We start from the raw sequence: 15,956 nt of genomic DNA, 5'->3' as shown, positions 1-15,956 counted from the left end.
AAGGGCAGGACTATTTCAGACTATGGGGATCTTCATGGATTCCTTATAAATAGGACCTGATGTATAGCCCAGGTTCTTCTCTCCCACCCAGATGTGCCAATCTGATGCTAATCTCACTCATTAAAAAACCTTCATGAAGGGCCTATTATAGTACAGGCACTGCACTAGGTACTTGAGTCACAGCATCAAACAGGATATAGTCTATGCCTGAAAGAACCTTCCAGTCTCGTGTTTCTGCCCCACAGCTGATATCAACTGATAAAAGAACTGCAGCTTCACTTTGGACTAGTTTGCATCCTCAACCAAACTCACAGGTGATGGAATACAGTGTTACATGGCTCCAGATTCACTCAGTCCTAGATATACATATCTATCAGCAAATATGCCAAGGGAGATCCCAGCCAGTTCCAAGTCCCCAGCAAAAGTGAGGTTCAGGAGGCTCACTGTGTTTGTTTGTTGGCTTTTTGGTCTTTTTTTGAGAAGAAGTCTCACTCTGTCACCAGGGTGGCATTCAATGGCACGATCTTGGCTCACTGAAACCTCCGCCTCCCAGGTTCAAGCGATTCTCCCACCTCAGCCTCCCAGGTAGCTGAGACTACAGGCGTGTATCACCATGCCCAGCTAATTTTTTGTATTTTTATCAGAGGTGGGGTTTCACCACGTTGGCCAGGCTGGTCTCGAACTCCTGACCTCAAGTGATCCGCCTACCTCGACCTCCCAAAGTGCTGGGATTACAGGCGTGAGCCACTGCGCCTGGCCACTATGTTCTTGAAGCAATGTTTTCACCATTTTTCCTCCCTCTGGTCCGGAAGACAGCCAAACAATTTGATGCAATTGATAATTCAAGGCAAACTGAATTTTATTTTTATTCCCTGTACTGAGAATATGCAGTATATATATCTTTTCTGTATGTGGCATGTGCTAAATAAACATTAGTTGGATGAAAAAAGGAAAAAAGTTGATTTGGGGGCAGTAAGGACAAAGTACAAGCACTCGGAAAGAAATGAGTGTCATGTTGAGAAGATAATACTACCTCCTTCAAATGTTTGCTGAGCTTTCATAGTTTTCAGTGGCTTTATGGAAAGCACCCACCTCCTATCTGCAGGACCCCCATTGTTGGCAAACCTTACATGCTGTGCCAAGATGAAGATGGAGAGGAGCAGTTGAGAAAGAGTTATTTAAAATATCAAGTCTAGGCCCAGGGCAGTGGCTCACACCTGTAATCCTGTCACTTTGGGAAGCCAAGGCGGAAGGATCACTTGAGCTCAGGAGTTCAAGACCAGCCTGGGTAACATGGCAAGACATTGTCTCTAAAACAAACAAACAAAACCCAGGCCAGATGCAGTGGCTCATGCCTATTATCCTAACATCTTGGGAGGCCAAGGCGAGAGGATCACAAGGTCAGGAGTTCGAGACCAGCCTGGCCAACATGGTGAAACCCTGTCTCTACTAAAAAAAAAAAAAATACAAAAATTAGCCGGGCATGGTGGTGTGCGCCTGTAATCCCAGCTATTCAGGAGGCTGAGACAGGAAAATTGCTTGAACCCAGGAGGTGGAAGTTCTAGTGAGCCAAGATTGCATCACTACACTCCAGCCTGGGTGACAGAGCAAGACACCATCTCAAAACAAACAAGCAAACAAAAACAAACAAACAAACAAATTAGCCAGGCATGGTGGTGCATACTATAGTCCCAGCTACTCGGGAGGCTGACGTGGGAGAATCACCTGAGCCTGGGAGGTTAAGGCTGCAGTGAGCCGAGATAATGCCACTGCACTCCAGCCTGGGCAACAGAGGGAGATCTTGTCTCAAAAAAATAAATAAATAAATAAATAAATAAAGCAAGTCCAACTATCCTAGTGCACAACTTTCAGCACAGATTTTAACCAATGGAAATCCAGAAGCACATCTTGCTCCAACAAATGAGAACTGTGATGGGTGGTGACATTCCCCATGAGAACAGCACATACAATCTTCCCAGGCTCCACTGTGACTACCCACCTGCATGTTAGCAGGAACAATGAGCAGCTCCTCTTTGGTTTATGCTAAAAATAAAGAGTACCACCAATGAGTGACACCTTACATGCACAATCCTCGGGCAAAGTTCTGGTTACCATAGCAAATCCCACTCACGACAGCAGAGGTGAAGTGCATGATATATCAAATGGCCAGAGTTCTACATTTCTGCAGGAGAGCAGCTATATTTGCCAGATACACTAAAAATCAGCCACTATAGACCTTTCTATGAATAAAAGCCCAACCTACAGTTATGGGTCTTGGACATCCTCACAATTACTGTTTGCCTGAAATAGTAGTTTTTTGTCCAATGTTTACTTACGGGATGCTGATGTAATTCTCAAGATGGAACTTATTTTTAAAAGGAGGTCCAACAACAGGGAAAGAAATGAATAGGTGATTTCTCATTCTCCCTAGTCCGCAAACTTTGAGCCCTACACCTGGCAAAGAACCTCTCCTTTGTCTTCTTTCATGGCTGGCTCAAAGCTAGTGACCAAAAAATGGACCAGTCTTTTAGCAACACTCAATGGAGAGGTTCCTGCTAACAGCCAATCTGAAAATGGAGTCCATGCTCTCACCCTAGGGCTCTTATCAGCTAGGAAGAAACGTGCAGGCCGAAAAGACCAAACTACATAAAAGTGTTCACGTGTAAGGAAAACCAGGAGGAAGAAGACCTCAGAGCTTTTTCTGATTACAGAAAAATTCTACCTTTGCATATAAGGACTCAACCTGGTCATCTCTGTCTTCCCTTTAAGGGTTCACAGAAGAGGGTTTAAACCATCAAGTTGCAAGAAAGATCAGAAAAAGTCTTGAGCCTGAAACTCCTAAAGTGGAGAAAAAGAGAAATGAACTTCTTAGCTTCTCAAGATTAAGTCCCAGGCCAACTTTTCAGAGAAGTAGTACACTGGGAATCTGGGTGAGTATATTTCTTCCCTGTGTGTTAACAATCTGTGTCCTGGGTTTATGAGCCGGAAAATGAATTAGTAAACTCAGGGCTCTGTAGACACTTTAGGGATCCCAGGCAGTTCCTGCTTCTCAGAGATTCTGTATGGAATCGTGGTTGGGAATAGGGGCTTAGTAGACAGAGAGATCTGGATTCAAATTCTTGCTCCAACTCTTAATAGATATGTAACCTCAGTCAAGCCTTTCCAAGCCTATGTTTCCTCATCTGAAAAATAAGGATAACTGTGAACAGTGCCCGAAATGCTTTAAGTGCTTGACTTATTCAACAGACATTTATTGAGTGTCTATTAGATAATTCATTTTCCTGCTCATAAACCCAGGACACAGATTGTTAACAGAGGGAAGAAATATACTCACTCAGATTGTTAACAGAGGGAAGAAATATACTCACTCAGATTCCCAATGTACTATTTCTCTAGTTGGCCTGGGACTTAATCTTGAGACACTAAGAAGATCATTTCTCTTTCTCTACTTTGAGGCTCAAGATTTTTTCCGATTTGCCCTGAGACTTAATTTTTTTTTTTTTTTTTTTTTGAGACGGAGTCTCACTCTATCGCCCAGGCTGGAGTGCAGTGGTGTGATCTCGACTTACTGCAACCTCTGCCTCCCGGGTTCAAGCGATTCTCCTGCCTCAGCCTCATGAGTAGCTGGGACTATAGGTGCGTGCCAGCATGCCTGGCTAATTTTTATATTTTTAGTAGAGACGAGGTTTCACCATATTGGCCAGGCTGGTCTGGTCTTGAACTCCTGACCTCGTGATCCGCCTGCCTTGGCCTCCCAGAGTGCTGGGATTACAGGCATGCCTGCTGCGCCCAGCCGAGACTTGATATTTTAAACCCTCTTCCTTGAACCCTTAAAGGAAAGGCAGAAATAGGAACTATTTTCAGCATGTGAGATACACAAACTAGTTCTTTGCTTTAATGGAGCGTATGATCCAACAGCTAAGACAGATAATAAATGAATAAATCAAAGATTTTATTTCAAACAGGAGTCATGTGATAGAGTACCTGGGGGTGGTCCTGTTTTCTGTTAGATCATATGTTCTTGTGAAGATCTGGGGGAAGATGTTTCCAAGCAGAAGAAGAGCCCTGATATGGGACAGCACTTGGTGTGTTCCAAAACTGAAAGAAGTACAGTGTGTCAGGCATGGAGTGAGGGCAATGAGTGGTAAGAGAAGGAGTCGTAGGAGAGGTAGACTGGGGCAAGGAGCCTGAATCACACTGAAATGGCAACAAGAAATGTCCAGTTTTAAGCCAGGGAGTGATATGACTTGTGTTTTTAAAAGACCCCTCTGGCTGGGCACAGTGGCTCATGTCTGTAATCCCAGAACTTTGGGAGGCCAAAGCAGGTGGACCGCTTGGGCCCAGGAGTTTGAGACTAGCCTGCACGACACAGTGAGACCCCATCTCTTAAAAAAACAAACAAAAAAAACCCTCTGGGTTGGGGGGCAGGAGGGATGAATAGGAGGCAGAGCACAGAAGATTTTTAGGCCAGTGAAACTACTCTGTATTATAATATAATGGTGGATACATGACATTATACATTTATCCAAACGCATAGAATGTAAGAGTGAACTCTAAGGTAAACTATGGACTCGAGGGATAACGATGTTCCAACACAGGTTCATCGACTGTAACAAATGAACCATGGGCTGAAGGATGTTGATGAGAGCGGAGGCTCTGCATGTGTAGGGGCAAGAGGTATACAGGAAATCTCTGTACTTTCCTCTCAATTTGGCTGTGAACCTAAAATTGCTATATTAAAAAAAAAAGTCTTAAAAAAATAAAAGACCCCTCTGGCTGCTCGGAGGAAAAGGGCTGGGGTCAAGAGTGTCCTCGGGTGGCCCAGTTAGAAGATGACTGCAGCATGGGTCCAGGGGTGAGATGGCGGTGATTTTAACAAGGGTGGCTGCTATGGAGGCGGGAGAACAGGGTGGAGGCTGGAGGTGGGGCCAACAGGACTTACTCCTGGATTTGGATACAGAATGTCAGGAAAAAGAGAATGAAGAGTGGTTTCTAGTTTTGGGAATGAGCCTTTGGGTGGATGGTGGTGCCATTTACTGAGATGGGAGGAGGAGAAGGAAAGAACTAGCTTGAAAGAGACATATCAAGGATTGCATTTTGTTGTGTTAGGTTACAGATCCCTATAACGCCCCCACTGGAATGGTAAGGGGGCAGTGGGGCACATGAGTCTGGAACGCAGCAGAGAAATCAAGGCTACGGACATAAATTTGGAAGGCAGTAGCGCATAGATGGTAGGCAATGCCTTGAGATAGTTGAGCTCTCCCTAGAATAGCCAAAAAAGAGGATCCAAGGACGAGTCCCGGGTCAAGAGCATAAAACAATGAATATCAGTTGTTGTTATTATTTTCAATACATTGAGAAGGAGAATGTTGGCCAACTATTGTTATCAGCATCTTTTTATCCATCTGTTTCCCCACCCATGCTGCCCTCCATTCATACCGTGAACAATCACGGAGCACATTTACTAAAAGGCAAGAGAGAGTAGTGGTCCATATGCAAGCTCTAGAGCCAGGCTGCTGTGTGTAAATTCCAACTCTACCAACTCCCGGCTGTGTGACCTCAGAGAATTCCGTAACCACAATGTATCACCATTTTTCCATCACAAAAGGGGTTGTACTGTGTTGAATAGTAGCTCCCCAAAAGATATACCCACATCCCAAAACCTGCACATGTGTCCTTATTTGGCAACAGTGTCTCTGCAGATGTAATTAAATTAAAAATCTCAAGTTGGAATCATCCTGAATTATTTGGGTAGCCCTAACTCCAATGACAAATGTCCTTATAAATGAGACACACAGAGTAGAGACATGCAGACAAGAGAGAAGACACAGACACACAGACAAAGCAACGTGAAGACAAAGGCATAGACTGGGCTGAAGCAGTGCAAGGAATGTCCACAGCTCCCAGAAGCTGCAAGAGGCAGGGAAGGATTCTCCCCTAGAGCTTCCAGAAGGAGCACGGCCCTGTCAACACCTTGATTTCAGACTTCGGACCTGTGAAGAGGATACTGTGAGAGGATAAATTTCAGTTGTTTTAAGACAACAAGTTTGTGCTAATTTCTGACGGCAGCCCCAGGAAATGAACATGGGGTAATAACAGTATGTACCTCATCAGATTATGAGAACTGAATGAGCTGTATGTGGCAAGTGTCTAGAACAGTGCCTGCCAAATAGTGAACATTCAAATAATTTTAATTCTTACCCATGTACTAGGCATTGTACTGGATCCTGAAGAGTACGGGGGAAGAGGCAGTCTTCAGAGATCCTCAAGATAAAGATGGAGCCTGGGAAGCTGAGCAGGTGAGGGATCAGAAGGCGGGAAGTGTGCTCAGGGGCCATGTGCCACTCCCAGGTGCCAAAAATAGTGGACTGCAGCTCCACAGCTGCCACCAATAAAGAAATCAATAAGCCTGACATCTGCTTAGGTTTCTAAAGACGAGCAGTAAGTCCAGAGAGGGGTTAATGCAATTCTTTCCAGTACCTTCCTCTCCTCGTGCCATCTCACTGCCTGCTCTCTCTTGGGAATCCACGCTGATGGGGATACTCGGAGCACATTTTCTGGAGACAGCTGTCCCTTCTTTCAGCCTAATGATACTGGGAATTAAGGTGGCCAGGGCGGGGTAGGAGTGGAGAGTGGGCAGTGGCAAACTGTGGAGGAAAGCTATGCCAATTTTGTATGCTGAGTGGTTTTGTAACAATATTTGCATGGCTGCTTTAGCCTTGGAAGTGAATTCTCTTCATCAGGAGACCCATATAGCACAACCTAGTTTTACCCAAATCTCCATAAAACACACTGTGCCAGAAAGAGGGTGTTGGGCGGGTGGTGGGGGGTGTTCAACTGAAAACACAGCTGAAATCAGACATTTTATAAGTGTCCATTGGCCAACACACAAAAATGTAGAGTTTATTGACATCTTGCTTTATTAAACAGAAAAAGAAAAAGAAACCTTCGTGCTCTTGGAGAGAGTGTATGATTCCATTTGATCACCGGCATGCAAACATAAGCAGTGTCAGGAGCTACTTGGTGTTCATGACATGGAGGGGTCAGGTTCCTGAAGACATTTCTGGTGGCTCAGTCCCTGGAATTCCTCAGGGGTAAGGGGCATTACTGGGTGTTCAAACTTGTACTCACCAACCCAAGATATTATGGCTACCCCAAAATACACTTGCCTCTCCACTCTCCAGCAACAGAGTCTTCTGGAATATTGGAATTACAGTAACATCCCAGGACGTGTAAACAGGACAAGCCAGGTTCACCTTAGACAGGCATCGGAAACGTGCTGGCCTTTGGTAAAAGGGACAAAAGAGTTGTTTATTTTGTTCCCCCTAGGTATCCTGAGATCTCCCTAGGAGTGACAGTAGTGAGAAGGCCCCCCGTAGTGCAAAGCTCCCTGGCACCCGCTCTCCTCTCACCAGCTGCCTGGGGATGCTCGGAGGCCTCCCATGTAAGGCAGCCCAGTTCCCCACCCCCTTCCCCCTACTGAGTACACTGAGATCCAAACTTACCATCTCTCCCACCCTCCTCCCAGTACAACTCCCACTGCCTGAGCTGGCAGGTCCCAGCCAGGGAATTGACTTTGGGGTAGCCACAGCACAAAGCGTGCCCCCGCTCACGGTAGGAATTCTAATTCTACACTACATGAGTGCTGTCTTTATTTTTAGCCAAGCAGGATGATGGCTGTCCTGAGGCCAGGACAACAGGGTCTGTTGTGTTAACTTGGATGATAAAGTCTAGGGCTTGCAAAGCCAAGTACTAGAGGTGTCCAAGTGTTGATAAAAATGAGACCGGCCAGGCACAGTGGCTCACGCCTGTAATCCCAGCACTTTGGGAGGCCAAGGCAGGCAGATCACAAGATCAAGAGATCGAGACCATCCTGGCCAACATGGTGAAACTATGTCTCTACTAAAAATACAAAAATTAGCTGGGCGTGGTGGTGCGCACCTGTAGTCCCAGCTACTCAGGAGGCTGAGGGAGGAGAATCGCTTGAACCTGGGAGACGGAGGTTGCAGTGAGCTGAGATAGCGCCACTGCACTCCAGCCAGGGTGACAGAGCAAGACTCCATTTCAAAAAAAAAAAAAGAGACCAAGAGTAACCCCTCTGAAATCCATTTCGACTCCTGCTAAAACACCTCAAAGAACCAGTCTAGGGTATCACTGTGTTAAGGGCCAAATATGCCATGGATGCCCCTTCCTCAGGAAGCTGTTAAAACCATAGATCCTTAACTGGAATGAGCTAAGTTTATTCTTCCCTGAAGGCAAGAGATTGGATAATGCCCTTTCAAGGACTTGCAGATCCTTAAGAATTTGTGATTTTTTAAATTCTCCTGTGGATATCTAGGCATTTCAGACTGCTTCTTAGACTTAAAAGACAACAAAACTTCCCCCATCTCCTTGCTATTATTTCATCCAGAGCTCGCAACAATTGTGTGTGCAAAATTAATTCTCTGTGCTGTGAAGTCGGTTCCCCCAATGCTGCTTCTCCAAAACCTCTTCATGCCTCCTAGAGGGCTTGATGAGCCCCAGAAACACTGTATATAAAAATAAATAATCCAAGAATAACTTTGTCAGCCAGGTGTTCAATGCTCTCTGGTTTCATTCAATGGCTTCATAAAGAGAGTTGAGAATCTTAAGTTTCTGATCTTCTGGAAGTTCACAGACCACTCATTATTCACTCAGAACGCATTCTGGTAAGGAATGCATGCATGGAGCAGCCAGAACTCTCAGAATGGAGACTGTTTGCTGGCCCCATCAAGAGTGTGGGGTGAATACACTACTGGCATTGGAGAGCGGCCACCACCAGGGATAGGCCTCTTCCTGGAGCTGGAGAGGCTTAAAAGACAAATGTGTTTTCTCCGCGTGCTTAGTGTCTTAACAAACCGTCTCTCAGAGGCTCAGCAGCCTTATCAGACCACAAAAGGCCTCTTCAACTATTAAGTTTTCAAATTGTAAATGCTCCCAGTGTCTTCTTGAACACATTTGTAAATAGAACGCAGAACTCTTTAGCTCTCAGACAATCAGACTGAATCAGATGACTTACCTGGCTTCAAACACTCCCCGCCAGAACCCATGGGAAATGTATTCTTTTCCAATTCCATCTTTTCTCTATTTCTAAAGTATGGATAATAGGAGATCAAGATTGTCAGATTTCTAGATACCATTAAAAGATCTATCCTTTTATAAGCAACCGATGCATAGGTCCAAATCTAGACATACACCATCCGGCTGGAAAATAAGGAATAATTTCAGAAAATTTTCCAGATAATTCTATACTTCAATTTCCTTAAAAAACATTCTTCAATGCCTATAATCCCAGCACTTTGGGCGGCTGAGGTGGGTGGATAGCTTGAGCCCAGGAGTTTGATACCAGCCTGGGCAACATGGTAAAACCCCATCTCTACAAACAATTTTTAAAAAATAATAAATTAGCCAGGTGCGGTGGTGAGTGTCTGTAGTCCCAGCTTCCCAGCTACTTGGGAGGCTGAGGTGGAAGGATCACTGGAGCCCGGGAGGTCAACGCTGCTGTGAGCCATGGTCATGCCACTGCAGCCTGGGTGACACAGTGAGACCGTGTCTCAAAAAAAAAAAAATTATTCATATTTTCCCCAATTTCATTTAATTTGGCACATATCTACTTAGTGTTTAGTAAGTCAAGTGCTCCTTTTCTTTGCCTCTTCACTAATAAGTGAGACTATTTTTTCATCTTTTCAACTATAATCAAAGACCCATTAATAAAACCAAGGGGGACTGCAGATTTTTAATTCTTCCTCAGCCACCTGCATCTTGGCCAACACCACTGCTATTGAAATACAAGAGTTCCCCAGATCAAGCAACTGTGTTTTGTGACTCTAGTTCTGGTTGTCTAATGGGGCAAGTTCTCTGTTTTTCTGGGCCTCAGCTTCCTCAAATTCAGGCGTTACCAAGTGTGAGTGCATGATCCCCTTCCAAACCATGGAGGACAGAGGAGACTGTCCAGCCTCTCCCTGCCTTGCACCTGGTAACTGGATCTTTGCATAAGAGAGGGACATTAAATTTAGACGCAGCACTGCAACAAGCCAATGGATTAAAAGGCAGAAATCTTGAAGGATTTGTCAAGGTGCGAACAGGGAGACCCAACTGCTCAGAGTAGTCCAAAGCTTTTCATCCACAGCTGAAAGAAAGCTTCAGGCAAGTCTGCTAAAAACTCCTGCCTTCTGCATTCAGCTGGGCTCTCACTCACTTTAGTGAGAGGTTTATGCATTTCTGGACACACTATTCAAAAGGACCCCCTATACAGCAGATGCTGTCATGGAGGGCCTTCCAAACACACCTTACTACCTCTTTTGATTCCTCCTAAGAACAACCCTGTGAAGTAGCGACTGCACCAATTTTACACATGACCAAATGGAGGCTTCAAAATTTCTAATCATCTGGCCCAGCAGGAAGTTCTCTGCACTGCTAGGATTCCAGCCAAAGCCTCTGACCCCAACTCAGGAGTCCTTCCTTTCCCTCCTGGCTGCCTCCACTAGTGCCAGGTGCCGGGTTTGCTTCCCCTGGCAGGCAGCAGTACTGCAGCCCTTTCCTCCAGCCCCCAGCTTCACGAAGTGACCCCAGGTCTCAGCAAATGCCTCCCCTGTTTTCCTCATTCTCTCCAGGGCCTCACCAACCTTTACTTCCCTCTGGCCTTCCAGGGAAGGCAGATGCCAGGATTGTTCTTTCCCTGCACTTGCTCACCTCTTCCAGCCCAAACACCCCTGATCTAGCTTCTCTACTCTCTCCCATATCTCTTTTGTTTACCAAACATGCCTGGGAGGGAGAATGGAGGGACTCTCATGAATAAACCCTCCTTCAATGCTACAACCTCCTCAAAATACTCTGTGGATTATTTTCAAGCAGCACACTTCTGGATCCAGTGTCTATACCTGCAGTTTCACTGTCTTGGCAATCATTGTCTCCTTCTTCCCTTGCAGCCTGGCTTCATGAACACCCCTTGCAGACACTGTTCTATCAGTGGCCTTTTCCTATCATCCTTCTGGGGATGGGCGCCTCTGAGACATCCCTGCCTCTCCACTTGTCTGCTAACCTCTCTCATGGGCTTGCCTGTGTAGCTCTTCCTGTCCTTGAAACTCAACTCTGACCTCAGCATCCTCCCTGGTGCTGCGGGGATGTGTCTGAGGGCAGAAGAAAGAGGCTGAAAACTTGAGTCTCTAAGTCTGTCTTCTTAAAGAGATTCAGCCTCTCTTTGAATTTGCTCCTGACCTTTTGTGGGTTCATCTTTGGAATTTGTCCCCTTGTGGATGGTGCAGTAGGAGAGACCTGGAGCCACCTTCCAACAGAGATGCCCCCACCACCATGGTCTGAGTCACTTAAGCCCACATGATCAAAGGCAAGGGAGTATCCACAGCTCTGTGTTATCTTGCTCAGCTCACCAGGCCTGGAGCCTCTGGGAGAGGGTTTCCACAACACCCTACAGTATGATCAGCCCAGGGCAGTGGGGTCTGGGGTGTTCCCTCTGCCTCTTTTCCTGTCTAACCTGAGGAAGTTGATTAGCAACTGTTCCAGGCCTTATCTGGGTATGAAAAAAATAAGGCCCTAAAGAAACACACCCAGGGCAGCATGGTGAGTGTGCTAAAGGGTTGTGTAGGAGCAGAGCGAGGGTCCAGGTTGGGCGCAGTGACTCATGCCTGTAATTCCAGCACGTTGGGAGACCAAGACACCAGGATCACTTGAGCCCAGGAGTTCGAGACCAGCATAAGCAACATGGTGAAACCCCATCTCCACAAAAAACACAAAAATTATCTGGGTGTGGTAACACACACCTGTGATCCCAGTTACTCGGGAGGCTGAGGTGGGAGGATTGCTTGAGTCTGGGCAACAATGAGACCCAGTCTCAAAAAAAAAAAAAAATCCCACACATCTCCCTACTATCTGGAGAACTAAGTTCCTCTGAGTTAGTTCCTCTGAGTCCTTAGCACTGAGTCCTAACTCAGGATCAACCTCTCAACTTCTGCCTAAGAGCTCCTCCACAAAACCTTTCAGATCCTCTCCAGCAAAAGTGACTTCTTTTTCCTCCATACTCCCAAAATGTTTTATTTGGACCACTCTTCAGGTACTTTACTCACTTAATCATCTCTTCACTCCTTCATCCAATAAACACATGGCATCTACTACATGCAGCATGTGCACTGGTCTGCACCATAGTGCTTAGCAGGCTTCTTTCTCTTCTCCTGCTGGACGGAAACTGACAAACTGACAGCAGCGAGGGAGCATCTTTCATCTAAGCATATCCTGGAACCTCGAAGCCTCCTCAGCCTCCAGCACAGCAAACCACAGGTATTCCAAAAATAAAATGATTGAAATGAATAGAGAAATTATCATAAGTTTCCTTAAATAGTAAACTGCCATAAAGTGCATGCAAAATCAATTTCAGCGATAGATTTAAAGTATAATTCAATATTTTTCCAGGAGCATATTAACTATGTCAAGGTAGGTGCATTTATATACTTTACATGGTTCTGATTTTTCCTCTCCTAGCACCTGCCACCCCCCTACTCCTACACCTAACCCCCGCAACACACACACTCACTCACTCACTCACTCACACAACTAGATGGTTATTATAGGAGCAGCAGCTCTGGGCCCATCCTAATGGAAGAAGGAATTGATGAAGCCAGAACCACCACCTACAGCCAGGGGTGTGTTCTGAGACATTCTCTTCTGCCCCCACAAGCAGCACTCCCACTTCACACCCGCCAACCTGTACCTATCTGGTACCCAGAAGTCACAACCCACAAAAGCTGGCCCAGTAGAGATGCCAGGCCCCTAAAGCCCTCCAGTGTAGGAGACCCCACTGGAGAACAGGCCCTGAAGGTCCAGGGGGTCTCTCTGCAAGGACAGATCAGGGCAACACTTACTGCAGCCACTCAGCAACCACTTCCAGTAGTTTCATTGCGATTTGTCAAGGCAAACATATCCACCTACCCTACCTTTGGTGGAGGCAAGAGGTTGGGCCAGCTGCAGGGGACAGACTCAGACTCAGCTCCATCCCCCAACACTGCCCAACGGCCAGTCCCAGGGCAGGTCTGGAGCTCTGGAATGCCCTCGTGCCTGCCATTCCAGTCTCTGCGACCAGCCCATGCCAGACCTTGTCCTCTTCCCACTCCAGTGTCCCTTATCAAGGTCTCTGCATAGATTTGGGCTGCCCAGGACAGCTTCTGGCAAACTCCTGCCAGGGGTCCTGGACCCTCCTGCTGCTGAATTCAGCCTTGCGCTTTAATGGATTTTCCAAATAGCGGGGACCACAGGCAGCTCAAAGACTTAAAACACAAACGCAAACCCGAGGGAGGGAGAGAGGAAGAGAGGGAGGGGGAAACCAGATTTTAGGAGAAACTCGACTTCAGAGAGAGAGCAGGATTTCCCTATCACTATGTTCCCCATCTCCCCGGCAGACGCCAATAACCGGCCCTAAGATGCCCTTGATCTTTGCGCGCCCCCTGCATTCCCTCGCCCCGCGTCTAACGTCTCATCTGGGCAAAGAGGCGGGGGTTGAGAGATGAAACAAGCCCGAGGGAGGATGGTCCCCAAGACATTACCTGAGGTCGGAGTACCTGAGTACCTCCGCTCCTGTCGGAGGAGGGGACCAGAAGACGGCCCAGGGATGGGGACCCGGGATGCGCGCCCGGGCAGGAGCTCCCGGCCCTGTCTTGAGTACCCCCAGCAGTGCGTCTCCGGTTGTCCCGCTGTCTCGGTCCCGCTCTGTCTAGCCCCCTCCCCTGGGCTGCGCCCTCCCCGTCCCCGGCCGGATGCTAGAGGAGTTTGCGCCGCCCAACGTGGGACCTCAATTCGGCGTCCTCACTCCCCGCCCTGCCAGGGCTGGGATTCCCGCACCCGGATTTGTCGCTAAACTTTCCTGGGCACACACGGTCTCGGGGGTACTGGGCCTCCCTCATCCCCTGCCCACCCGGAGCCGCGCGTCCAGGCTGCAGCGGGACGGTCGCTTCACCTGCTCGCGGCTCGGCCGAGGCTCCCGCGGCTTCCTCGCGCGTCCAGACCCAGGCGCCGCCCGGCGAGTCCTCGCGCAGCTGCCGCCACCGCGGCCACCACCGGTGCCGCCGCCCCGCCTGCCCCGAGCTGCAGAGCCGGGGTTCGCCGGCAGCCGCGGGAGGCGCAATCCCGGTGCCTTGGGCTCGGCCTGCGGCTCCTCCGCTGCCTGCAGCCGCCGCCCCGCCGCGTCCCGCTTCCCGGGGCCGGCACGCACTGGCGCTGGGGTCCGCTCCCCGCCGCGCTGCGCAGGGGATCCGCCGAGCCTCCAGGATGGGCGGGGATTCCCTCCCCCTGGTTGATTCGAGGGGCGGGAACTCCCTTCCCCGAGTGACAGGGACGGGGGGCGGGGATTCCCCTGCAGGAATAACAAGGTGGGCGGGGATTTCCCCGAGCGAGCCCCGCCGCGGGCAAGGCGTCTCTCTGGGTGAGCCAGGAGTCCTGGTGCGCCCGCTTCAGAAACCTGGGGATCGTGGGAGGAAGGCATCCAGGGAGATGGCTGCTCCGAATCTCCATACAGGCGGGGCTTAGGGCGCCATCTAGGTGGAACAGAGCGAGCTAGGGGACGTGAAGTTGCCTCTGCATAGCACTTTACATAGCAAAGAGAAAAATGTCAATTGCCTTATCAAAGAATGGGGCGGAGGGGCCAGAGGAGATGGGAGAAGAGCTAACCACTCACCCCAAGCTACCCTTAGCCTCTGGTCCTTGGGATACCAAAGGTAATTTAGCACTGGTACGAGGATTTCGGGGAGAAGGGACCTCTTGGCACCTCAGAGCTGCTTAATCCCCCAGTTAAGCCCCTGGGGGAAATCCCATGGCCCTGGGGTGGTGGTTTTGGTCCCATGAGCACTAGCCACGAGCTCCTGCCGAGTGGACTGTGAGAGCTAATGCCAGCCGCCCTTGGCCCCCGTCCAGGTTACTCGAGGAACCGAGCCTCAGGCTTTTGGGATCCTTCATTCCGGTGGATTTTCAGGAAGGCCTTCAAATATTTTTGGTTCTTTTTTTGTCATCCTTGTCATTCTGCCTACCACAGGGAGAGGATGATAAGAACATAATAGGAAGACTGCACAGCTCTGCAAATTAAGCTCTCTTAAGAGGAAAAAGCTGGTCTTTTTCAAGTGCTGGCAGATAAGAGTAAAAACATATGAAAAATTGCAAAACCTGGGATAATGAATAGTTGAATAATGCTTTTGACATTTTCTACAGAACAGTAATCGGAAATCTTTGCTTTCGGGGGGATGGGGGTGGGACAGGGCAGGCCCCAGCTGCAGTTCTGCCCAGCAAGGCAATAAACTCTGGCCTCTCCGAAAAGCAGGCAGACATAAATCACCTGCGCAGACCGGACAGCGCTGTCCCACAACACCAGAGACCAGAGTGGTCCCAAGGCATTTGGAGGTGGTATTGTCCTCAGGGGTTGGGGTGGAGAAGTTCTTGATTTCAGCTGTTCTTCAGCTTTTATAATTACCAGGCCATTGAGATCAATGCTTGCACAAATCCAAGCATCGTATATGACAAGCTGGGCACTCAGGCACTCAGAGCTTCTCTTCCTATGTGTAAATAGAGAAAACACCTACCATGCAGGATTGCTGGAACCAGCAGTAACACAGCTATTCAGCACAGCACTTAGGAGGTGCTCAATGAAATGGTAACCATTATCAATGAAAGGTATCACTGGGACACCACAAAAAAATCCTTCTAGAAGGATCAAACAGGGCTGGTGCTTTCTGAATTTTCACAGTCCCAGGCCCATCTTCCACCACTCTGTCCCGTGTTTTCTCAGCCTCTGTACCCAGCACATACCTTGGGCCTACCTCCCTCAGCACCCATTAAAAGTTTGCTGAATCAATGAATATGCAAATAAATGTATCACTCAAACTGTAGTCACTGCTATTTCTTATACACTCCATTCCCAACTCTTTCATTCCAGCCATGTACTCCTA

The 15,956-nt window shown here is 48.1% G+C and overlaps 1 protein-coding gene across 1 annotated transcript in view; it reads right to left on the bottom strand.

The window, feature by feature from the left end:
* Window positions 1-14,285, bottom strand: part of PDZD2 (PDZ domain containing 2) — a 468,182-nt gene extending 453,897 nt beyond the window's left edge. The window contains exon 1 of the mRNA XM_054488616.1: window positions 13,979-14,285. The gene's annotated coding sequence lies outside the window, so the exon portion shown is untranslated. The remainder of the gene's footprint in view (window positions 1-13,978) is intronic.
* Window positions 14,286-15,956: the final 1,671 nt, after the last annotated feature.

Source organism: Pongo pygmaeus, chromosome 4, assembly GCF_028885625.2.
Source record: "Pongo pygmaeus isolate AG05252 chromosome 4, NHGRI_mPonPyg2-v2.0_pri, whole genome shotgun sequence".
In the NCBI taxonomy this organism is placed as follows: domain Eukaryota; kingdom Metazoa; phylum Chordata; class Mammalia; order Primates; family Hominidae; genus Pongo; species Pongo pygmaeus.
The sequence above is the reverse complement of the archived record's forward strand: the minus strand, read 5'-3'. Positions and strand labels throughout refer to the sequence as shown.